Raw genomic sequence first — 24941 nt, 5'->3', positions numbered from 1 at the left:
CCAAAAAGGGAAGAAGCCTGCAGAGATGGGACTATGCAATATCCCAGTAACATGGTCAAACTGAAGACTTGGATTTAATTTCTGTGGTTCCCACTGTTGGAGTTTTCTCACATTTTATTTAAATCAAAGCTAATGACTTTCAGCAATTCCAAATTAGGACAGAGCTAGTTTGGCCATTTCAAAAGAAATGTTTCCATATGCTTATGAGTATCTTTTCACATACAAATGAATTGTCCTTTTACAAAGGATCAGTGAGGACCAGTCATTCACACACACGTGTGCTGAGCGCATATCACACAGTGGTAGGACCTGGGGGAGGTGCTGGGGTGGAGAGATAAACCTGACCCTTGCCCTGGAGGAGCTCACAGGCCCATAGGGAAGACCGACAAATCAAATCAGTTTTTAAAAGATGAGATAAATGCCTCAAATTCGGTACGCACAGAGCACAGAGAAAATGCGTCTTGCCCAAAGTGAGGAGCCTGGCAAGGCTTCCTGCAAAAGCTAACATCTGGTCCATGCCTTGCAGCTTGAGAGGATAACTTGGTTTCTTACACTTGGTCACTTTGAAGGTCAAATAAAATGCATGAAGAGGAGGTGCTTTTAGAACTTATGCCTTAGCAGGAATTAAGATCCAAGTTAGTTGTAAGTTTGCATTTGAATACAAAACCAATTTTATGGTTGTCTACTCTGCCTGCACTGCACTAGGGTACTGCAGAGAGTACAAAGAATAAGTGATAGTGTTTATCATCAGGAGTCTATGAGTTAATTAGATAGTAAAAATCACACGCACGACAGCTAAATAACCAGAGAGGGTAATATTTGGTTCTGTGTAGACCTCTAGCTTTGCCAAGCCGACTCTGAATCACTTTCTATTCTTACCCAATCTTCTTTCCCACAACTTCTCCTGTTAATGATGGGTTTGCACAAGAGACAATACTCATGTATAATTCTTATAAAGTTTTTCCATTTGTTTGTATATAGATAAATATAAGAACAAAGCAATTATCCTAATAGATCGGCATAGCAAGAAACCCAACTTGGGTTCATATTTCTCCATATTTGTGCTAAATCCCATGCAGTCTTGCTTCATAAAGAAACAGACCTCAATTAGAAGCTGAGTTCTTTCTCAGGACCAAAAAGTCATCATTATAGTTTTTATACAAAGTTAGATATGAGAATGAGTCCAGAGACTCAACGATGACTTGAAGATTTGCCAAACTGGAGAACTAGATTTATAGTTTAGTTATGTGGTTGTTCCTCCATTGAATCATATTTGCTATATCTGAGAAAACACCATCTGTATGTTCTAACATTTAATGAGGCAATTGCACTAAAAAGTGAATCTCTAATGCCTAAGGTCCTTTACCCCTACCTACAATGGGATACAGCAGTTAGCTTTAGAGAACACCTTACAGATCACTGGCTGGAGGAAGACATGGATCTGGGCTTGAATTAAGATATTACCTCTACTGGCTGCCCACTTTAGCAATTCGTTTGACTTCTATGAGCCTCAGTTTTGCCATCTATCAGATGGGTATAATGATACTGAATTGTTCCAAAGGGTTACAGATTGGAGGGAAGGGATGACACACATTCACTCTGAGAGTTAGCTAAGCCTCTGATTTGAAAAGCCACCTAAGTAGAAATGAAGTGGCCACACAGCAGAAGTGTATGCACAGAAATACCATCCATATGCCTGAAATACCACCCATACAAAGGAGGACCTCCCTGACTGCCTTGAGAATCTCAGCTGTACCGTTCACCACCTTTTACAGACTCGGGCTCACGTCAGCCTTCAAGAAGAAACCGCACGATAGTTGATGCACTGCCATTTAAGGGAATATTGATATTCCCTCACACTTAATAGCCATTCAATAAATAGTGACAATTATATTCTTTATTACCAAATGACGAGTTCTTGGTTTGTACTTTCAGAAATACAAACTGAATATAATACAGAACATCCACTTTTCCAGAAGCTTCATGAGCTTGGAGGGGTACATGTCAGAGTACAAGTCACAAAACATCGTTTCTCCTTTAGCTTTGCTCTCTCTCCCCTAGTCTGATTTCCCACCTGCCCGTCTGGGAGCCCCTGCTCAATAGTTTCAGTGGGTTCACAATGTAGACACCCCACCTGCTCCCCCAGGACATCCTTCCTACCATTTCCCCTGCTACTGGGAGAAGTGACACCTCCTACTGGGCTTGAGGCTGTCAACTCTCCAAAGCCAGCCAACCTCCCAAGCCAGCCATGCCCCGACGCACGTTCCACATCCAAGCTGCCTCTTGCCAAAGTGAGAGGAGGCTCCAGCGGTCATGACATCACCCCTACCGCACAGGCCTCTCTACTGAAGTGGAGAGAACACCTCTCCCCAGGCCCTTGCCTGTGATTCTACAGGTGATCATCCCCCGTCCCCCCAAGTTGTGCTCTGCACACAACCCGCTCAATTCCATGCAAGGGCCCCGTTTCCTCCACACTCTGCTACCTGGTCACAAAAGTGGTGCTGCCTTATGCTCGCTAGGAGCTCAGACACTTTAATAAAAAAATGAAAAAGCTCTCTTACTGGTTCCACTGTGACTCTTCTCCCCTGGGATCTGGTACAACCCCCAAGAAGAGCAAGGGCACATGAAACACAAAGATGAGCGACACGCTGCCAAAACTGCCCCCGCCACTCCCCGCCGGCCTTGTTCATATAGGCCTCGTTCCCCAACCTTGTCTCGGCCTTAGGAATGACCCACTCCTTCTCAGGAGGCTTCTTGGACTTTTTTCAAATAGTCCTCAGACAAGCCTTTCAGATATGCTGGAATCTCAGAGCATATATAGCTTGGGTTCAACCTGAGGGCCTTGCTGTAGTCATAAGCTAAAGATTTATAACTTATGATTTCTTGATAAATTACTCTAATATGAAACACAGTGTTTGGAAATGAAAGAGTATTTTATTTTCCTGAACTCTATTTGCTTCTGCTCCCCACATCTAGAAAGTATACACACACCAATTTATACACCTAAATTTAGCCCTTTTCTATTCTCTTCACCCTCACCAGAGTTAAAAATATATGACATTGATCTAAGTCTTCTGTCTCAGAAATTCCATTATTCTAGAAATGTGCTCAAGTTAAATATTTCCAGCCTACAGAATTTTTGTTTCCATTCTCCCGTGAACAAAACTTTCTGTTGATCGGTAGATAAAATATGCTGGTTGCACTTCTTTGTTTGAATAACATAATCCATGGAGGAAAGTTGCTAACATATGCCAATTTAAATTATTAAATGAACCTCAAAAATAATTTTTGACAACACGTCATTCTTTACATTACCATGGAAGTTTCATACTTCCAAAGGCCATTGGCAAGACATAAGAAATGATATCAGAATCTTGCGCTGGTGAGAAAGCATATTCCAATTTTTTTAAAGTCTAATACAACTTCATTTCTAAATGAGGAATTTAAAGCGTAAGTACTGTTATAATATACCCCTGTGTACACAAACCAAAAAAGAGAAGCACCCCTAGGAGTATGTAAGAACGCTCTAACAATTTTAGCTGGTTCCTAAAAGTAGCTTCATTAATCATTACTTCACTCAGGTAATTTATTTTTCATGCTGCTCCAGAAAATTCTCCAGTTGTTTTTAATCTTTCCCAACATCTTCAACAATGGCTCCAACTAGCTTTTATCCGCGAGGCTGTTTTGTTACTCCTGCCGTCAGACACAAAGCAGCACACCAACTGAGTGATCCCAACAGCTGAAAGAACTACCTGGTGAGAGCACATGTGAGGTAAACGTACAATAACTCTCCAGGACAGTGGAGAAATTCACTTCTGAGGAGATTTAACATGCTTTTGGTAAGCTTAAGTACTACCCTTGGAGAAGATAAAAATCTAGGTATATGGCTTGTGTGAGAAAAATTCCAAATAAGTGACCCTAGAGGCATAACACATATTCTGCTATAGTTTTAGCAATAGTTTCCAATTTGACTCACTCCCAGGGAGACTTGCCATGAATTTTAATGAATCTTTTCAACTCACATGTTGCAGTTTTTCTTTTCACACATAGCTAATAGCCCTGGAATCAGACAGTTAAATTTCTGTTTAACCTTAAGTCATTTTTGAAGTAATTCTATCTTTCAGGTCTATTAGAGCCCATTTTACTGTCAAAAGACATAATTTAAGTAAAAACCAGTGTTTATAAATTTTATCACTTTTATATTTGAGTATATATTAAAGAAAAACAAAAGATCAAAAATACTTTGGGTATCACATAATAAGAGGCTTTATTGTGTGATACTGAGAAACAAGGAAAAATGATTATCTAAGAGGGAGGAAAGCTATGAAAACAGCTTTCATAACAGCTAAATGGAATTGTCAAAAGAAGCAAAAGGTCTTCAGTTTACTACAGGCACATACAAGTGACCTAAAGTCAATAGCAATTCTTCGTTGAAACTCTACAACATGTTCATGTTTCAGAGATGAAATAACACACCTTTCCTTGGTATCTGGTCTCTGGAATATGGAAAATGCCTAGGGTTCCTTGATCCATATTTCAGGTACCACTTTTCTTAATGCACAAGGAATTTTGCAAGTCTGACCAAGACCTGAGGTCCTCTAGACCTCTGTAAAGACCTTGTTGCAGGTAAGGATGTTTTACAGTATTGTTTCAAATGTCTAATTACAAAGAAGGAACTGTCCTATCTCCAACGTTTAACCCAGAATTAGACCTTTTCAGGAACAGCTACTCCAGATCACCTTCCAAAGCTTGGGATGGCTGGCACTGATCAGTAAGCCTTGAATTCTTCAGTTTCCTCTGACCAGAATAGAAACAAAAGAAACCCTTTGTCTTTGTTCTGCACTATTTCCTCTGACCAGCATCTGACCTGCCATTCAACCGCACCGTGTCAGGGTACCAGGAGAACCATGAATTTTCCACCAGTGTCCCAATTTGACTTTTCTCTCTGGTCTTGAGTGCCGTGCTTCACACCACTTAGCCGTCCACATCTCAGGAGCACTAACACATGGAGCCTCAACTATGTGTTCTCCGCATTGAATGGCTGGAGTAGCTGGAAAATTTGGAGAGGTGGAGACACCTTATCAAAGTTGCTCCCTAGTGCAATAAATGCTTCCTTTGAGTGGAGCGCTCTCTTTAAAAAGGAAAAGACACTTATTTAATCAGCGTAGTGATCAAGGAAGGAAGCAGTGGCCTGACCACCGGGGCCTTGCATGGGGTTTACCAGGAGGCCTGTTTGTCATCCTCATATCACAAGGGACCTTGGATTTAGACTTTTGACTTAATTCCCAAATGAAGTTGTGCTACAGTCACTGTACTGTGTGTATAAAAGGTGAATTTGTTAAATATGTTCATTTAAACATACCAAAAGCTTTTTGTAATCCTCTTTGGATATTTATTTTAATATTCTGGGAAGACGAGAATAGACAGTACTTACCCCATGCCAAGGACCATTCTAAGCACTTAGTGTGTACGAAACACTTAATCTTCATAGCCACACTGAGGTAGGGACTATTATTAGCCCCATATTACAGAGAATAAACTAAAGCACAGAGAGGTTAAGAACTCATCTGAGGTCACACAGCTAGCAAGGAGTGGCACCCAGTTTCTAAGCTGTCTGGATCCATGCTCCAAACCTTTACTGTACTGCCTCCCCTGGAAGTAGTTCCAAGAGACCTGATAACTACCTGTCCTCTGATGCTTTGCCCTGGCCCCAAGGCAGGGTATTCTCATGGTCTAGGCATTTCCTCTTGCTTGATGTGGCTATGATCCATGCAATGTCAATGATCCCACTTGAACCACAGCTGGGCCCTATTTCTGTATTCTAGGTAAGCTAGTGTCAAAGCATCATCTGAACAAGCAAGATGGCCAACACACACAGCAGTCACACCTTGACCCTGTGGTACCTTCTCACTCCCTGAGCTTGCCACTCACCAAATGCATCACCTGTGGCACTTATTCCTCACTAGCTTATTTTCTCTTCAGACCCAGAGAAGTTAGAGTCTAATTAGCATGAGTCCAGTTGCTTTATCTTACTCAGGAAGATACATTATAGTAAATATGTGAGAATTTTAAAACACGTTGATAGATATTATTGACCAATATTAAATTATCTCCGGTTTATCACATATGTTAAGCAAAAATACACTAAACCTAAACATATTCTGTCTTTTACTTCTTCTTTCCCAGGTATGAAAATTGTAATGTGTTCTTTAGAAAATTCCCCAAACATAGGCTGGCACTAGGTCTCCTTTTCCCTCATTTCCTCAAGGCAAAAATAATTACAAACAGAACTTTAAGAAATCTTGTATGTTTTGGGAACTTGGTCTTTCTTTGGGGTGTCAGCTTATTCAGAGACCATTCCCTTTGAGAAAAGCTAGTGGTTCTCTTGATACCAGCAACTCCAAAGCTCTTCCTTTATCCAGACTATGACATTGTCATTGAATATGGTTTAGGACCACCATGTAAGCAAGTCGTTTGAAACAGTTTTTAACATATCCTGTGACTGATGAGGAATCAAACTTCATATATCAAGTAGTATTTAAAATACAGCTATTTCCAGTTGACATGTGTCAAGAGATTTTTCTATGTTCATACCCTTTGACCAAATAATTCCACTGTGGGGACTCTATCCTAGGGAAATAACCTGAATAACAGAAAAAAAACTTTATGCACAAAGACAGCAACCCAACTACCTAAATGTCTCCTAAATATAGGAATGGCCAATAAACTATCCACTTAAAGGAATGTTTTATAGCCCTTGAAATAAAGTTTTGAAAATTTTATAACATGGAGTATTTTTCTCATGTTAAATGGAAAGTTAAGATGAAAATTATATGTAGAAGTTAATCACCCTTATGTAAAAATTAGGAACACAGCAGAGCCGAGAGAGAGAGAGAGAGAGAGAGAGGAAAAAAGGAACCTAACACCCTAACTCCCAGAGTAAGTAATTTTGACCTCTTAAGTAGTCATAAAAGAAATAAGAGTAGGCAAGCCCCAAGCCAAGGGGCTCTAGAAGAGCCTTTGGTCTTTTACATTCTCTCATTTAAGGTGGGACTCAATAAATACTTGTTAAATGAATGAATAACTAGAGCATAGGTGTTCACTATTACCTAACACGTTGCAGCATATGAAATTGCTGATATGTAACCATTTTGACCAATGAAAACAGCAATTTCATGTGGTTCGACCATATAGGTCGATGAGCCTTGACCACCACATATTGGAAAAGATCAGGATGAAATACTCTGAACCTCCCACCAGTCACTCCCTTCTTTCCTCCCTCTCGCCCCTCCCTTCCACCCCACAGTGGTCAAATAACCAGCCTGAAGAAAACACAACTGGATATTTGACACGATATTGCAAAAGAAAGAAAAATTTCAAAAAGACCTGTGGCTGACTTTTTTCATGTTGCTCTCATCATGTAGACATACTTTGGACTTAAGCAGGAGAAACACATAATGCTTAATCTTTCTTTGTCATCTTGGAATAATAGATTCTAGACGATGAGTCTCATTTCCTACATCTGGACACCTAAAGAGAAAATTACTAGAGGATTTAAAAGACACAGGGATTTTTCTATTAGAAATAATCATTGATTCCTTTTCAATATCCTGAGATCACTCACTGTGGTCTTCTGATTTATTTCCTTTCATATAAATAGAGTGGGAAATGTTGAATTGACACTCCCTATTTTGCAAAGAAAGCACTTTTATTTCTATTCCTTTCCCTCTTTGCAATCTCTTTCCCCACTCCCAAGCAATTAACAAACAACAAACATCATAGGTAACCTGACTGGGAGGTGACAGGGGGTGAGTGGTGCTAAGGAGGCTTGGAACAGATTCAGAACAGTCAAGCAATATTTCCAGTATTATAGACAGCTCTTGGGCAACATTCTACTAACAAACAATTTTTTAGCAAATAATTTACTTTTTATCGTTTACCTTTTCTCATTCCTTTACTGAGAAGAATAAATATATAACTGTGTCTAATCACTTTTGTAAAATTTTCACTTCCATCTCAATGCTTTTCAGAGTTATAGTTGTTAAAATTCTTATCCAAAAAAAGGGGCTACTTGTCTCTTTTTTTTTTTTTTTACATAGGAAGGAGGCTAGGAAAATTATTCATGAGAACTGCTAGAGTAAAACAATTAATTGGTTACCCTCAGTTTTTTGTTTTTTATTTTTTTTTTGCGGTACGCGGGCCTCTCACTGTTGCGGCCTCTCCCGCTGCGGAGCACAGACTTCGGACGCGCAGGCTCAGCAGCCATGGCTCACGGGCCCAGCCGCTCCGCGGCATGTGGGATCTTCCCGGACCGGGGCACGAACCCGTGTCCCCTACATCGGCAGGCGGACCCTCAACCACTGCGCCACCAGGGAAGCCCTACCCTCAGTTTTATGATACGTTTCTACAACCAAAAGACAGAATAACAAATATGTGAGATGATTAAAGAAAGCAGTTGATTTTAACCCATGGTGTGGTCTCAGCACTAAGTTTACAGTATATTCTGTCCTGCTTGCTACTGAGTTGACAAAGGGTGATTGGCAAGTTGTTCTGATCTGACAGCATTTTGTTAGGGGAGCTTAGAAAAAAAAAATCTTTGAAAATATTCACTTCTAGGAAAAGGAAGAAAGGTATAAACTCTGTAGATATAAATGCCTAACTGCTTTCAGTGCCTATGTAAGCACGACAATATCACACCTTCTTTTGTGAAAACAAATGAATCCAACTTCTATCAGAATTTACTGTACGTTTTTATGTTCCTATCATTCAAAGATAGATGTGAGCTTTAATACATTTTAACCATATAAGGAGTCAAACTGAGCTTCAAATCTATCCAGGAACTGAATTCATTCCTTTGATATTCCAGTGACTTTGTTTGGATTTAAGACTCAAGACAAAATGAAAAGTATACAGAAGACACTAAGATTATTGCAATCACCTGAAGATTTGTCACTATAAAGTCACCTTATGTTCCAACTGAAAATATCTTAACTTCGTAATTCCTCTTACAGCAAAGAAACTTTCTAAATTTTGCCCAACGTTTTCATAAGAACCTTATTCAAACATAGTATAAGGCATTTTCTCAGTTAGCAATTAGGCATCTACATTTTTATTATTAATTTGGTAATATCAAATTTATGACTTATAAAATCACAGGGAGGTTGTTAGGAAAAGCACTGGACTAGAAGACGTGATTCCCAAGAGGTAGTCTGTTCTACAACAATGAATGTCTAGCCCCCCACATACGTAAAATGAGAGTATTTTATTAGATTACTCAGTTTGCTTCTGCTTCTCCCTAGAGTTCCTTGACCTATTTGGACTTCAGTTTCTTAATCAATACAACGGACAGGGAAACAAAAACAAATGAACTCTCAGTTGACTTCTAGTAATATTAATTTAACTACATTTTCATTCACGGGCACTATGAATCTACAAGTTCCAAAAGATATGATACAATTTCAGAGGTTAAGAATAGAATCAGAGGGGCTTCCCTAGTGGCACAGTGGTTAAGAATCCGCCTGCCAGTGCAGGGGACACGGGTTCAAGCCCTGGGCCGGGAAGATCCCACATGCCGCAGAGCAACTAGGCCTGTGAGCCACAACTACTGAGCTTGCGCGTCTGGAGCCTGTGCTCCACAACAAGAGAGGCCACGATAGTGAGAGGCCCGTGCACCGCGATGAAGAGTGGCCCCCACTCGCCGCAACTAGAGAAAGTCCTCGCACAGAAACGAAGACCCAGCACAACCATAAATAAATAAATAAATTTATTTTTTAAAAAAAAGAATAGAATCAGAAAAAGTCATCTTTTTTGTGGTATATATATTTTACAATGGAATATTACTCAGCCATAAAAATGAATGAAATAATGCCATTTGCAGCAACATGGATGAACCTAGAGATTATCATACTAAGTGAAGTAAAACAGAGAAAGACAAGTATCATATGATACCACTTATATGTGGAATCCAAAAAAAAGGATACAAATAAACTTATTTATAAAACAGAAATAGACTCACAGACACAGAAAACAAACTTAAGGTTACCAAAGGGGAAAGGGGGAAGGGATAAATTAGGCATTTGGGATTAACAGATACACACTACTATATATAAAATAGAAAACCAACAAGAACCTACTATATAGCACAGGGAACTACACTCAATATTTTTTTTTTCAATATTTTGTAATAACCTAAATGGGAAAAGAATCTGAAAAAGAATATATATATATATATATAACTGAATCACTTTGCTGTATGCCTGAAACTAACACAACATTGTAAATCAACTATACTTCAATTAAAAAAAAGAAAAAGTCATCTTCTGCAATTGACATTAAAATAAGACAAAACAGATACGATTTATCATCTATCTAGTAACTCGCATTATGAGGTGGTTCTCACGTGGTGCTCACTTGGTAATCAGTAATACAAGTAATGTAAAGAAAGACGTTATCTCAGGTCTTACGAATCAGCATAAGCTTGAAATATTTTGTGGCTAGAAAAATTCCAAAATTATTATGCTTACACTACTATCCAAGGAAGAGGATGCCCCAATCTGAAAGTCAGTGACGGGTATCTAGAAAGATACATTTGGATTCCACTAACGTTTATTGAACACTGGTGCATCATCCATTGTGATTGGATCTTTCATGTGTTAACTCATTTTGTCTTCACAAAACCCTATAAGATAATACCCCGATGTTACACATGAGCTGCCTAGAATTTAACCCCCTTGTTATCTGACCCCAAATCCCAATGTTTTCTATTATGTTTACTCTTCAGTGAATGGGGGGAAAAGCTTTTTGTAAATACCCTAGATATGAAAAAAAAGTAATCCATTTCTCTTTGTTATAAATGACTTAATTTGTTCTTCAGTGTTGGAGCAATTGCAAATGACAACCTGCCCCCGTACACATATCTGCAGTTTTCAAACGTCTGCCCCTATATTTTTATATCATTTTGTCCATATAGATTATATGATTTGAAAGGTTTTTGATGACCAAACAAGTTACAGTAATGTGTGCTGTTAAAAAAAACTAAGTTTCACCCAAAGAACCCAAATCAGCAAGTACTCACAGTAATATTATGAAATCATATAAATCACTAATGATGATAATAATAATTAATAATAAATAAATATAATTTATTTAAATATAATGATAATAATAAAATAATAATGATGATTGCTTATGATGATAAGCAATTAGTTTAAATAAGGATTTAGACATAGAGAACTGTTTACTGCTACTGGACCCTTAATTTTGGCTACCACCACTGTGTCTTGTCAGAGTTGATGGATGGGATGTGTTCGGTTCAGAAAGAGCCTGATATGTGACTCTGCTAATAGCATATGCTAGAGCAGGCGTGCCCAACCCCCGGGCTGAGGACCCATACCGGCCACACGGCAGGAGGTGAGTGGCAGGAGAGTGAGCGAGGCTTCATCTGCTGCTCCCCATCGCTCGCATTACCACCTGCACCATCCCCCCCAGCCCACCCCCCCATCCGTGGAAAAACTGTCTTCCATGAAACTGGTCCCTGGTGCCGAAAAGGCTGGGGACTGCTGTGCTAGAGCAACTATGCCTCAAAGTTCCTTTGACCTCAATACTGGAATCCCTGGACAACACAAGATAACGTCAGTTTGGCCAAAGGAGATAGAACTCATCATGCTTCTTAACATCTTGCCTAAGACAAATTAGGTTTGCACAAATATTCAACACAACCTATGGACCTCTTTTCATGACTTTCTTGGACTTCTAGACGTCAAGTGAAGAACCACTAGGCTAGCAAACCCCCTGTTTTAAGTTAATATATTGGTGTTCTGTTCAAAAGTCATCACTCTGATTTATGTCAATCATGTGCATTTAATTGGCACATGTTTGTTTTTCTAAGGTACATGCTGATGGCTCTCTCTGGATGATGCTTCGTGGGCAATAATAGCAATTGAATGTTTTGTTATCTCCATATCAAGACCATTTACCATACTCTGTGACTCAGCAGTTCCACCCTCATGTATTCACTCCAAGTGATAGGTGGCATCATTGAAAATAATGGACAACTATCTAGCTGCCCAACAATGAGGAATTATTTAAAATATAATACATTGTTCAACAAATAATTGAGGGCTCCTATATGCTAGGTGACAAAGATTAAGTAGTGCACAAGACATATGATCTCTACATTCACGGAGTTGGAAAGATGTATGTTTCAGGGACTACTGCTGCATAAAAAAATACTCCAGACTTTTGTAGCCTGAAACAGCAACATTTTTTTTTTCAAGGCTTACAGATCCTGTGAGTGAAGAATTTGGACAAGGCATGCAGGAATGGTTTCTCTCTTCTCCACAAAGTCTGGGACCTCAGCTGGGAAACCTGGAGGTGACAACAACAGGAGGGTGGAATTGCCTACAGGCTCCTTCACTGACACGTCTGGACTGGGATGAATCAAAGACTAGGGCCTGTCGACCAGAGCGCCTATATGTAGCTTCTCCGTATGACTCGGCTTCCTCCCAGCATGGCGGCCTCAGAATAACTGGACTTTCTCACATGTCATCTCAGGACTCCAAGCATGAGTATTCCAACAAGCACATTACTTCTTATGACCAAGCCTTGGAAGTCCCGCTGTAATCTACGTGTCAAAACAATCATAGGCCCACCCAATTTCAAGGGAAGAGAAATTAGACTCTCCTTCTGGATGTGGGGAGTAGCAAGGTACACTGTGGAAGAACATGTGAGATGGAAAGAGCTGTCATCTTTGGAAAATACAATTTGCTACAATGTAGTAGTGATAGTAGTGGTAAGAATGCTATTATTGGTAGTTCTTAAATTATTTTTTAGGATGGCTAACACTTGTGGAGTGTTTATTGTGAGTTTTAGGGACTGTTCTGAGACTTTTACAGCTATTGACACATTTAATCTTCAAAACAGCCCTAGAAGGTAATGTTTTCGTTGCTTTCTTACAAATAAAGACATCACCAAGAAAAGAAATTATATCACTTGCCTAAGGTGACGCTGGTAGTGGAAGAGTCTGGATTTGAACCCTAACAGTCTGGTTCCAGAGCTCCCACTTGGAACACTTGTTAACAGCCATAATAATTCTGAGAAGCAATATTATAGGTTATTATTTACTTGCTGTTTCTTTTTGCTTACTGACATTTCTAAAATGAGAGGAAAATAAAGGAATGTTTCTTTGAGGTTATTCTTGTACTCTCATAGGTTTCTCTATGCAGTGTTTTCCAAACTGGCCAGATCAGAAGAATCATCTGACAAACTTGTTAAAAAATACAGATTTGGGACCCCACCCCAGATCTACTGGCTCAGAATTTTCAGGGAAGGGGCCTGGGTTGTATTTTTAGCAAACATTTAGAGTCAAGGAAGGTTAGGAATCCCTAATATGTGGTGTATTAGATTTGAGTTCTCTCAAATCTGTGTGGCTTTTCTCTCTCCTTCCCTTTGCTGCAGCTATCAGAAACCGTTCAAATAAAAGAAACCACTCAACCATGTAACTAGTGATTTTATGTAATAAGGAAGAACTTGCCTCTTAAAGGCTGATAAACATTTGATAGCTAAAGGATTCCTGGCAGCCCTAAGACACAGTTTAGTGTCTCAGAGTTGTAGGAACTTCAGTAGTGTTTTCGATGAGGCAGGGTACACGTGGGATGAGAGGTGTTGTCATCTTTGGAAAATACAGTGTAGTGGTGAGAACAGGCCACGGTTGGCAGATACTAGTGAACCATACAGGTCAAAGGAAGCAAATACTTACTACAATTAGAAAGGTGAATTGGTTATGTAATTTAATTTCCCAAACATTTGATAACATCTATTGTTATCTTGAAACATAAAATCTATAACGTTTTTACTCAGATCAGGAAAAAAATTGTGAAAGCAATTCAACTGTCACTGAAGGATATCATTTATCTTAAAATTACCTTATTTGGAGCAAGCATTTATATATGCACCGCTAAATATCCTCAATTCAAAAATAATCATAATAAAAAAATAAAAATAAATAATCATAATAACATCTAATACAGGAAAACTTACTACATGCCAAGTACCGTGCATTGCCTCACTTCATTCTCACAACACTCTTATGAGCTATCCTCACTGTTGTACAGATGAGGACACTGGGACTTAGAATAATGCAGTCATTTGCCCAAAGTTTCACAGCTAGAATTTGAACCAAGTACAGCATTAAATCACTAAATGATACCATAGTGACCTTCATATTAGTAAAGGCCATATGCTCATTATGTTTTACACATGCATAATATTTTATAGTCATGGAATTTGAGGTCAAGATCTGTTTTAAGTAGGTAGACATTTTATATATGGATGAGGGAGTTATAGTCATGAAAAACAATATTAAAAAATTATTTAAAAACTGCACAGGTGAAGTTTGTGGCCCTGAAACAAGATGGCGGAGTAGAAGGATGTGCTCTCACTCCCTCTTGTGAGAACACCAGAATCACAACTAGCTGCTGGACAATCATCGACAGGAAGACACTGGAACTCACCAAAAAATATATCCCACATCCAAAGACAAAGGAGAAGCCACAATAAGACGGTAGGAGGGGTGCAATCACAGTAAAATCAAATCCCATAACTGTTGGGTGGGTGACTCACAGACTGAAGAACACTTACACCACAGAAGTCCACCCACTGGAGTGAAGGTTCTGAGCCTCACGTCAGGCTTCCCAACCTGGGGGTCTGGCAACGGGAGGAGGAATTCCTAGAGAATCAGACTTTGAAGGCTAGTGGGATTTGATTGCAGGACTTCGACAGGACTGGGGGAAACAGAGACTCCACTCTCGGAGGGTACACACAAAGTAGTGTGTGAATTGGGACCCAGGGGAAGGAGCAGTGACCCCAGGGGAGACTGAACCAGACCTACCTGCTAGTGTTGGAGGTAGGTAGAGGCCGGGGGGTGGCTGTGGCTCACCATGGGGACAAGGACACTGACAGGAGAAGTTCTGGGAAGTACTCCTTGGCGTGAGTACTCCCAGAGTCTGCCATTAGCCCCACCAAAGAGCCCAGGTAGGCTCCAGTGTTGGGTTGCCTCAGGCCAAACTACCAACAGGGAGGGAACCCAGCCCCATCCATCAGCAGTCAAGCGGATTAAAGTTTACTGAGCTCTGCCCACCAGAGCAACAGTCAGCTCTACCCACCACCAGTCCATCCCATCAGGAAAATTGCACAAACCTCTTAGATGGCCTCATCCACCAGAGGGCAGACAGCAGAAGTAAGAAGAACTACAATCCTGCAGCCTGTGGAATGAAAACCACATTCACAGAAAGATAGACAAAATGAAAAGGCAGAGGACTATGTACCAGATGAAGGAACAAGATAAAACCCCAGAAAAACAAGTAAATGAAGTGGAGATAGGCAACCTTCCAGAAAAAGAATTGAGAATAATGATAGTGAAGATGATCCAGGACCTCGGAAAAAGACTGTAGGCAAAGATCTAGAAGATGCAAGAAATGTTTAACAAAGGTCTAGATGAATTAAAGAACAAACAAACAGAGATGAACAATACAATAACTGAAATGAAAACTACACTAGAAGGAATCAATAGCAGAAAAACTGAGGTAGAAGAACGGATAATTGACCTGGAAGACAGAATGGTGGAATTCCCTGCTGCCGAACAGAATAAAGAAAAAAGAATGAAAAGAAATGAAGACAGCCTAAGAGACCTCTGGGACAACATTAAACACAACAACATTCGCATTATAGGGGTCCCAGAAGGAGAAGAGAGAAAGGACCCGAGAAAATATTTGAAGAGATCATAGTCAAAAACTTCCCTAACATGGGAAAGGAAATAGCCACCCAAGTCCAGGAAGTACAGTGAGTCCCATACAGGATAAACCCAAGGAGAAACACACCAATACACATAGTAATCAAATTGGCAAAAATTAAAGACAAAGAAAAATTATTGAAAGCAGCAAGGGAAAAACAACAAAAATTTGTCATATTTGCATGACAAGTAACATACAAGGGAACTCCCATAAGGTTAACAGCTGATTTCTCAGCAGAAATTCTACATGCCAGAAGGGAGTGGCATGATATACTAAAAGTGATGAAAGTGAAGAACCTACAACCAAGACTACTCTACCCGGCAAGGATCTCATTCAGATTCAATGGAGAAATCAAAAGCTTTACAGACAAGCAAAAGCTAAGAGAATTCAGCACCACCCAAACAGCTCTAATATGCTCTAACAAATGCTAAAGGACGTTCTCTAAGTGGGAAACACAAGAGAAGAAAAGGACCTACAAAAACAAACCCAAAACAATTAAGAAAATTGTCATAGGAACATACATATCGATAATTACCTTAAACGTGAATGGATTAAATGCTCCAACCAGAAGACACAGACTTGCTGAATGGATACAAAAACAAGACCCATATATATGCTGTCTACAAGAAACCCACTTCAAACCTAGGGACACATACAGACTGAAAGTGAGGGGATGGAAAAAGATATTCCATGCAAATGGAAATCAAAAGAAAACTGGAGTAGGAATACTCATATCAGATAAAATACACTTTAAAATAAAGAATGTTACAAGAGACAAGGAAGGACACTACATAATGATCAAGGGATCAATCCAAGAAGAAGATATAACAATTATAAATATATATGCACCCAACATAGGAGCACCTCAATACATAAGGAAACTGCTAACAGCTATAAAAGAGGAAATTGACAGTAACACAATAATAGTGGGGGACTTTAACACCTCACTGACACCAGTGGACATATCATCCAAAATGAAAATAAGGAAACAGAAGCTTTAAATGACACAATAGACCAGATAGATTTAATTGATATTTATAGAACATTCCATCCAAAACACAGTGGGTTACACTTTCTTCTCAAGTGCACACAGAATAGTCTCCAGGATAGATTACATCTTGGGTCACAAATCAAGACTCAGTAAAATTAAGAAAATTGAAATCATATCAAGCATCTTTTCTGACCACAATGCTATGAGATTAGAAATCAATTACAGGAAAAAAATGTAAAAAACACAAACACATGGAGGCTAAACAATACGTTACTAAATAACCAAGAGATCACTGAAGAAACCAAAGAGGAAATCAAAAAATACCTAGAGACAAATGACAATGAAAACACAATGATCCAAAACCTTTGGGATGCAGCAAAAGCAGTTCTAAGAGGGAAGTTTATAGCTATACAAGCCTACCTCAAGAAACAAGAAAAATCTCAAATAAACAATCTAAACTTACACCTAAAGAAACTAGAAAAAGAAGAACAAACAAAACCCAAAGTTAGCAGAAATCATAAAGATCAGAGCAGAAATAAATGAAATAGAAACAAAGAAAACAATAGCAAAGATCAATAAAACTAAAAGCTGGTTCCTTGAGAAGATAAACGAAATTGATAAACCATTAGCCAGACTCACCAAGAAAAAGAGGGAGAGGACTCAAATCAATAATTAGAAATGAAAAAGGAGAAGTTGCAACAGACACCGGAGAAATACAAAGCATCCTAAGAGACTACTACAATCAACTCTCTGCCAATAAAATGGGCAAGCTGGAAGAAATGGACAAATTCTTAGAAAGGTATAACCTTCCAAGACTGGACCAGGAAGAAAGAGAAAATACGAACAGACCAATCACAAGCAATGAAATTGAAACTGTGATTAAAAATCTTCCAAGAAACAAAAGTCCAGGACCAGATGGCTTCACAGGTGAATTCTATCAAACATTTAGAGAAGAGCTAACACCTATGCTTCTCAAACTCTTCCAAAAAATTGTGGAGGAAGGAACATTCCCAAACTCATTCTATGAGGCCACCATCACCTTGATACCAAAACCAGACAAAGATACTGCAAAAAAAGAAAATTACAGACCACTATCACTAATGACTATAGATGCAAAAATCCTCAACAAGATAATAGCAAACAGAATCCAACAGCACATTAAAAGGATCATATACCATGATCAAGTGGGATTTATCCCAGGGATACAAGGACTCTTCAATATACACAAATCAATCACTGTGATACACCATATTAACAAAGTGAAGAATAAAAACCATATGATCATCTCAATAGATGCAGAAAAAGCTTTTAACAAAATTCAACACCCATTTATGATAAAAAAAATCTCCAGAAAGTGGGCACGGAGGGAAACTACCTCAACATAATAAAGGCCATATATGACAAACCCACAGCAAACATCATTCTCAATGGTGAAAAACTGAAACCATTTCCTCTAAATCAGGAACAAGACAAGGATGTCCACCCTCACCACTATTATTTAACAAAGTTTTGGAAGTCCTAGCCATGGCAATCAGAGAAGAAAAAGAAATAAAAGGAATACAAATTGGAAAAGAAGAAGTGAAACTGTCACTGTTTGAAAATGACATGATACTATACATAGAGAATGCTAAAGATGCCACCAGAAAACTACTAGAGCTAATCAATGAATTTGGTAAAGTTGTAGGATACAAAATTAATGCACAGAAATCCCTTGCATTCCTATACACTAATGATGAAAAATCTGAAAGAGAAATTTAGGAAAGACTCCCATTTACCACTGCAACAAAACGAATAAAATGCCTAGGAATAAACCTACCTAAGGAGACAAAAGACCTGTATGCAGAAAACTATAAGACACTGATGAAAGAAATTAAAGATGATACAAACAGATGGAGAGATATACCATGTTCTTGGATTGGAAGAATCAACATTGTGAAAATGACTATACTACCCAAAGCAATCTACAGATTCAATGCAATCCCTATCAAATTACCAATGGCATTTTTTACGGAACTAGAACAAAAAAATCTTAAAATTTGTATGGAGACACAAAAGACCCTGAATAGCCAAAGCAGTCTTGAGGGAAAAAAACGGAGCTGGAGGAATCAGACTCCCTGACTTCAGACTATACTATAAAGCTACAGTAATCAAGACAGTATGGTACTGGCACAAAAACAGAAACATAGATCAATGGAACAAGATAGAAAGCCCAGAGGTAAACCCACGCACCTATGGTCAACTAATCTATGACAAAGGAGGCAAGGATATACAGTGGAGAAAAGACAGCCTCTTCAATAAGTTGTGCTGGGAAAATTGGACAGCTACATGTAAAAGAATGAAATTTAGAACACTCTCTAACACCATAAACAAAAATAAACTCAAAATGGATTAGAGACCTAAATGTAAGACCAGACACTATAAAACTCTAAGAGGGAAACATAGGAAGAACACTCTTTGACATAAATCACAGCAAGATATTTTTTGATCTACCTCCTAGAGTAATGGAAATAAAAACAAAAATAAACAAATGAGACCTAATGAAACTGAAAAAGCTTTTGCACAGCAAAGGAAACCATAAAGAAGACGAAAAGACAACCCTCAGAATGGGAGAAAATATTTTCAAACAAATCAATGGACAAAGGATTAATCTCCAAAATATATAAACAGCTCATGCAGCTCAATATTAAAAAAACAAACAACCCAATCCAAAAATGGTCAGAAGACCTAAACAGACATTTCTCCAAAGAAGACATACAGATGGCCAAGAAGCACATGAAAATCTGCTCAACAGCACTAATTATTAGAGAAATGCAAATCAAAACTACAATGAGGTATCACCTCACACCATTTAGAATGGGCACCATCAGAAAATCTACAAACAACAAATGCTGGAGAGGGTGTGGAGAAAAGGGAACCCTCTTGCACTGTTGGTGGGAATGTAAACTGATACAGCCACTACGGAAAACAGTATGGAGGTTTCTTAAAAAACTAAAAATAGAATTACCATATGATCCAGCAATCCCACTACTGGACATATAACCAGAGAAAACCATAATGCAAAAAGACACATGCACCCCAATGTTCATTGCAGCACTATTTACAATAGCCAGGTCATGGAAGCAACCTAAATGCCCATCGACAGACGAATGGATAAAGAAGATGTGGTACATATATACGATGGAATATTACTCAGCCATAAAAAGGAACGAAACTGGGTCATCTGTTGAGACATGGATGGATCTAGAGACTGTCATACAGAGTGAAGTAAGTCAGAAAGAGAAAAACAAATATCATATATTAACTCATATATGTGGAACCTAGAAAAATGGTACAGATGAACCGGTTTGCAGGGCAGAAATTGAGACACAGATGTAGAGAGCAAACGTATGGACACCAAGGCGGGAAAGCGGCAGGGGGTGGGGGCGGTGATGTGATGAATTGGGCGATTGGGATTGACATGTATACCCTGATGTGTATAAAATTGATGACTAATGAGAACGTGCTGTGTAAAAAATATATATAATTTAAAAATTTAAAAGATTGTACAAAAGATAAATTGCACAGCCACATGGAATATATAGTATTTGTCTGAAAGTCACCTAGCAAATTTAAAAAGTAATTTAATTCAATAAATATTTATTGTGCAAGTAGTATAGGTAGTATTTAGTCCCCAGTTTTTTAGAATTTACAATTTAGTTTAGAAGGGCAGGGCACACTAATACCCATGTAACAAGAAGAAGAGAAGAATTTATCCCTCTTTATTTAGCAAACACTCTCAAAGGGAAGAAATGGCTATTTTATCAAGAAAGTAGGTGTAGCCTTAACATTAAGCTATGACTATAACATTCTTCACTAAATTATGAAAATCGGGACTTCATCCAAAGAGGGTCAAGATTTCACCTCTAAGGTCATTCTAAAGCATAAACCTCAAAAACAATGTTATAATGAGGCTTCAGTGTATTTAGAATCCAAACTCTTTTAAAATTCACTTGGGAATCATTAAAATGTTTACTTGAGTTCTTTTTTTCCCTTCCACCTTCACTAACTTATAAGGTTAGATGCCTAAATTCCCTCTTTGCCTCTGCTATGTATTCCCATCCTCGTCTCAAGGTAGATTTTCAAGTACACTGATAATTCCATCATCAAATTCCCAATTATGGAAAAATGAACCACCGGCTTAGTCTATGGCCTGAGCACCCAAATGCTGCAGGTTAAGGTTTTTTAAAGCTTTGTCTTCTCAAACTTCCTAAGACCACACTGAGACTTCTGTAATGAAAGTACTAGTAAGACAATGGACTTGAAGGCTACTTTCAGTCTATTTTCAAGCCAATTCTCTTGGGTATGGTTTCCTCCACTATGAATTGAAGGTATCACCTACCCTACTCAGCTCTCAGGGTAGCTGTGAGGATCTTGGAACACAATGAATATAGGATAGTTCACACTTGTGAACTGGAAAGGACTATCTGGAGGTAAGAGATTATTACTATACTCCGGAAACAAAATCCTTCTCCTCCCCACCAAAAGTCTAGGAAAGCCAAGCTGCTTTACCCATTTTTCTTCAGTGTACCAAGAATGCATCACTACTCAAGATGCCGTGCATGTAATCTGTCCTGCCAACATTTTTAAGTCTGCAGAACAAATATAAATGGATACGTGGATGGATTCCTGGCCTCAGTCCTGTATAAATACAAACGTGCTCTATTCATGATGATTTATATGTAACCAAGACATCCCACACATTTCCTTATAAGAAGGGTTAATCGTGGGCTATTAAAGATACACAGTGACCAAGTAGCCTGTATCACTCTACTATGAGGGTGCAGAGAGCTGCACAAAGTCACATTTGGCAATGTTGATTTAACACCTCATAAAAAATCCAACTCTTTAGAAAAGCACTCTGGTCTTCAGGCTGGGGACACAGTGAGAAGAGTTTAAAATAGGTCAATTAGCCAACTTTTTTTTTAAACCTAAAAGCTTGTCCAGAGCATGATACAACAGACTTTTAAATGTTCAAAGAGAATTGAGAGTACTTTGTCAATGTACCAAGACGACTAGTGACTTTTCTCAGCAAACTACATTTTAATTCCGTATTTTTTATATGTTCTACAGAAGATTAGGGTGATGTTTTCAATTGCTGGGTTTCATTAAATAAAAAGTTTAAAATATACCTATGCTAAAAGTAGAATAATAATTTTAGGATTAATATCTTTGCTCTATTGGCAATGTGATATTTTCAAAACAGTTTTCTATTATTAAATAAGACAACACTGAAATACCATATATGTCCAGAGAGCCTCTAGAACATGATTATTATGTTAAGAAATTATACCTTCCTCTTTAGATTACACATTTTGGCAAAACAGAAAACTGAGTAATTGGTAACTGAACATTTTCCCAAAATTAATTTTCTTGAGTACATTTCCAAAGACCATATGAACAGAATAATAGCTGAAATGGTTTTTCCATTTAATCTTTTATCTGTTTCTTTAGGAATAAGAGTAATAGTAAATATATCAAAGTAACTGAATATTTTACATTAGAAACCTGATTTTCTTTAAAGAATTGTATTTGTATTTCCCGGTTCTTGGAACTAAAGACCAAGTCTCATCCTAGTGCCTGGTACTGTAAGTACGTGTCCCTCCTGCCACAGAACGTCTTGTTTGGTGACTCGGAAACCAATGTGAAGGCAACAGATCTCATGGCAAGAATAATCTAAGAAGGAGCCTATTCAGTGTGGCCAGGGGAGTATGGATTAATGGAAACTGGAAGGTCGTGGTTGCCTAGAGACGAGGTCCACTCCTTAATACCGTCACAAATCCTCTGAATTCCTTTCTCTTTCTCTCTCAACTCTTGAATAGATCCTTGGCCTCTGCAAACAAAGAGCTCTAGTCACAATTCTATGAATCATTTGCTCCATAGTGTTGGGTATGTTAACGTCCCTGAGTCCCTGACGCTTAGATGCTTTGTCTTTAAAAATAGAGACCTAGCTCTTCCCACCTCTGACATCCATAGCGAGCTCCAAATCCAAGAACTACCTAGCTTCTAAATGATGGTTTGTCAAGATGCCCCCACGCAAAATATATATTCATATCATAGAGAGTAAAGTATTAAACATTCAAGAATCTCTACTGAAATAAGAAAATTAAAGGAATAAAATAGACGAATGTCAATGGCCAATCCATAAAGATGACCTTGCCTTAGTTACCCTTGACATCATAATACACATTCTCAATTCTACTGCTCCCAATAAATAAAAAAAAAAAGAAGTTTTAGATTTCTTAGGCTAGATCACATAAAATTGCCAATACTTAACCATTTTGACATTCGATAATGATTTTAATAACACCCCAGACACAAGAATATTTGGATTAAATATGAAATTTTGAGCCAATAAGCTACTCTTCCACATCTAAGTATATTAAGTTTTTTAAAGTTTTAAATGAACAGTAGTGTTAAAAATTTTTTCAATGTTGTTACATTTTTTTTTTTCTGGTTCTAGTAAGAGCCACAATGACAATTTTGAGTGGTTCTTTCAGGATAGAATTGCCTGTATTTTCCACTCAGTGATATGAAATCACAGGAGAGCTCTAAATTTCACATGGGTCACATAGCACAGAGCAGGTAGACCTTCAGAATACTGAAATTCTCACTGTCAGCAGGGAGAAGCAGATCACACTTTGAATAAATATCATTTCTAAAAACCTCTCAGCTGATTATGAAAGAAGGTAACTAAAACATTGTTTATGTAATTAAGTGTTTGTTTGGTGCTCAGAAAGAGGTAGTTTGCTACAAGCAAATACCTCTAATGTGTTTGACTACCAGATTCCATTCCCTGTGCCGACAGCACATTGTTCTCCCACATCTGTATTCCCAGAACACACTGCACAGACTTCCTGCCATCATAACATAGTAACTTGTTTCCTTCTGTCCCCTCTCTTGAACTGTAGGGCTCCTGATGCAGGAATGAACGCTTATCTATCTTTGTACCCCTAGCCCAATGCCTGACACATAGTAGGTGCTCAACAATTTTGGATGAAGCGTCTCAATTATTCCCATAGAAATAGAATTGGAAAACAGACAGATTCCAAAAAGTTTTTAGAAATAGAATCAACAGGACTTGACAAACCCTTGGAAGTAGGGAATAAGGGACAGGGAAAAGCCAAGGATAAGTCAGATTTCCAGCTTGGTAAGGCATAAATTCAAGAATAGTCTGGAGGCAGGGACATAGTTTGGACAAATTGAGTCTGCAATATGGGTAGGCCAACCAGAAGAAAAATAAATAGCAAGAAGATGGAAAACTACCTTGGAAGAGAATTCAGGACTACACAGATTCGATTTTGGCATCTCCCATACACAAGTCACTGTTGGGTACCTGGATGAAAATGAGGTCACCCAGGGTGAGAGCAGAGGATGAGGAGAAGAGAGGGATAAGAACAAGAACCTAAGGCAATGCCTGTGTTTGAGCCAGGCTAAGTGAAACAAACAGGAGAGGTAAGAGAAACTTACAATGACACAGCATAATGAATATAAGAGCTGGGTTGGGAAGTAAGAGCAAATTCTATGGAGAGGGCAGGCAGAATAAACGCACCCAGAGAAGATAGAGTTACCTAATAAGAGAGGATTGATACTGTTCAAGGGACTTAATTCAGTAGAATAGAGCAGGAAAGCACATTTGCAGGGGATTAAGAAATGAGAGTGATTGTCAGAATTCAGTCTTAAAAGCAAGGACTTTTGGATATGAATAGACTGTTGGAAAGCTGGGGTCAATGGGAGGCTTTTTTCCATAAGGGAGATTTTGGACTTGTTCATGAGGCTGATGGGAGAAAGGCAGCAGAGGGAAGATCATGTCTTTTACTTTGATTTTGAATGTCTAGTTCGATTTTATGCAGTAACTTATATGGTGTTTTATTGGATGGACAGTAGAGGTAGCTTTTAATTTGGAAGTCTTTTTCAAAAACACCCGAGGACATTTGCAACGAAACATTCAAGTGCACATTTTCTTAGTTTAAGGTGTCATAAGAGTTGAAAGGATGGAAATTTCATGGACTAATTTTAGCTAATTGGTGAATGTAATTGTCCAGCAATAGAGTCAAAGACCATTATGTAGCTACCATTCATCAGTGAACCAGGATTAGTCCTTCAGTAGCTCTCACCTATTTGAG

General features: G+C 38.5%; 1 long non-coding RNA gene across 1 annotated transcript in view; it reads right to left on the bottom strand.

Moving 5' to 3' along the window:
* LOC141276895 (uncharacterized) overlaps positions 1-24151 on the bottom strand; it is a 185687-nt gene extending 161536 nt beyond the window's left edge. Inside the window, exons 1-2 of the long non-coding RNA XR_012327214.1 lie at positions 24082-24151; positions 15196-15260 (exon numbers count right to left, since the gene is read on the bottom strand). This is a non-coding gene — a long non-coding RNA (uncharacterized lncRNA). The remainder of the gene's footprint in view (positions 1-15195; positions 15261-24081) is intronic.
* Positions 24152-24941: the final 790 nt, after the last annotated feature.

This window comes from Tursiops truncatus, chromosome 17 (assembly GCF_011762595.2).
Source record: "Tursiops truncatus isolate mTurTru1 chromosome 17, mTurTru1.mat.Y, whole genome shotgun sequence".
In the NCBI taxonomy this organism is placed as follows: domain Eukaryota; kingdom Metazoa; phylum Chordata; class Mammalia; order Artiodactyla; family Delphinidae; genus Tursiops; species Tursiops truncatus.
This window is presented reverse-complemented; position numbering and strand designations above follow the sequence as displayed.